Consider the following 2013-nt stretch of genomic DNA (forward strand, 5'->3'; position numbering starts at 1 on the left):
AAGGGGAGAGGAATAAGGATAGGGTCCAGGTTGCACACACTGATCACCCATGCTACACACACTGTTCATCCTAGTGAATGAGGCTCCATAAAGAACTGCATGCTGGTCCCCATGAGAACTAGGTTTCTCTTCAGTACTTTGTTTTCCCTGAGGGTAAAGCAGAGTAAATTGGACATTATTTCCTTCGATTTAAAAGAGGACTTGAAGTCACTTGATGAAATCACTCACATTTTTCCTCACACCATGAATAGAAGAGGTCTAATATTAGCACTTTGAATACTAGCAGGTGAGCTGAATATTGGAGCTTCATAATACTGTGGGAAAGCCAGGAGGTAGAGAATTTCCATGGCCTGCATAAGACTATGTGGAAAGAAATGTCTATCTATGTGTAAGAGCTTTCAAGCTAGGAGCTTATCTATGCTGAATGTAAGTTTTCTTATATTTTAAAACATTTCATTTATTATAATCATTGAAAAAGTGATTTAACTACTACAGCTCATATTTATGAGGTAGAGTGTGATTATTTGATACAATATCTCATATGAAATACTAAAATCAGAGCAATTCTCATTTCCAACTAGAGAACGATTCCATTTCAAACTCCCCTCTTCTCTTCCCAGAGTCTGCTATACTAGCTCTTAGCCACATTGCAGAGTGTGAGGTTCCATTTTACTTTATAGATGATGCTGTCCCCTATAGATATAATTAAATAAAAGTTTATTACCAAGAATCACAAGACACAATTGTCATTATATTATCACTTAATATAATTGAGAGTAAAATTTAGTCATTTTTCAATGATAATCTCTTCCAATATCTTCACCAAATAAAGTTGGATTTAAAAATTAACATCTAATAATTACTCATTTGCATAGAACACAGTTACATGGCAACTGAAAATAACATAAGAGCCATCATTTTCCACATTTTAAGTCTAAGGAGGATGAATAACTTTTTAAGCTTTCCAAACATGATTTACTACAAAGACTGAAGCACAAACCCAAAGTACTCTAGGAAATTTTTTATATAAAGTATTAAATTTGATAAGTATTATACGCCTCTAGCCATAAGCCTAATTGAGAGAGAACCATCAGAATAATTATGGAATCCAAGTTTGTTAAACAACTAGAACTAGAAGTTAAAGAATAATGGAAAATTTCTAAATGTCTAATTTTAGAAAGCTCTATATTCTTTCCTTGATAAAAAGATTCTTTTTCAGCTTTGTTTTAACTGTTTTCATGTTCATTTATTTCTTATTGTTGACAACTTGTTTAGCATAGGGCTACTGGTGAAAGAATTCAAAGAGTAGAACCTTTCAGAAGAGGATTATTTGGTACTTTAACAATGCGAAGTACAAGTCCTTATGTGAAAACCAACATTACAAATTTGGTGGGGGAGGCGGGGAAGATTGGGTGGGGGACGGGGTGGGGTGGGGAGGATGGGAAGGGATGGGAAGGGGAAACAAAGGAAGAGGCTACAATGCTTGATAAGAAATGTATTTACTATCTTGCCTATGTAATTGTAACCCCTCTGTACAGTATTTTCACAATAAAAATAAATAAATAAATGTAAAAAATAAAATAAGGCTTAATTTCCAGAAAGCCTAATGCCAAAGACAAAGCAACCAATGCATGATGAAGGAAGCAATAATCTTCATATTAATTTACTGAACATTCTGCAGTGATAAATTGTTTCTTATTTAGTATAAGTTTTCCTAGAGAGCCACTCCTCAAAAAACAGTACACCTCCTGTAATTTGATTACACAGCATCCTGACCTAACACTTCACACTTTCCCTGTGCTTTCTCTTTTTCTGCTTGAGGCAAATTGTGAGGTAAGCATCATTTTATATGGTCATAGGAATATAGATATTGAGCTATTTTGCTCATTTGTTAGTACTATCTTGGACATATACTGTTTATTACAAATGGGGAAACCATGGGTTCTATGTTTCTTTGGGTCTGGCTTAATATGATTTTTTTCCCAAATCTTTCCATTTCCTTATGTATGCATT

This window comes from Dipodomys ordii, unplaced genomic scaffold (genome assembly GCF_000151885.1).
Source record: "Dipodomys ordii isolate 6190 unplaced genomic scaffold, Dord_2.0 Scaffold27, whole genome shotgun sequence".
NCBI classification, from domain to species: Eukaryota; Metazoa; Chordata; class Mammalia; order Rodentia; family Heteromyidae; genus Dipodomys; species Dipodomys ordii.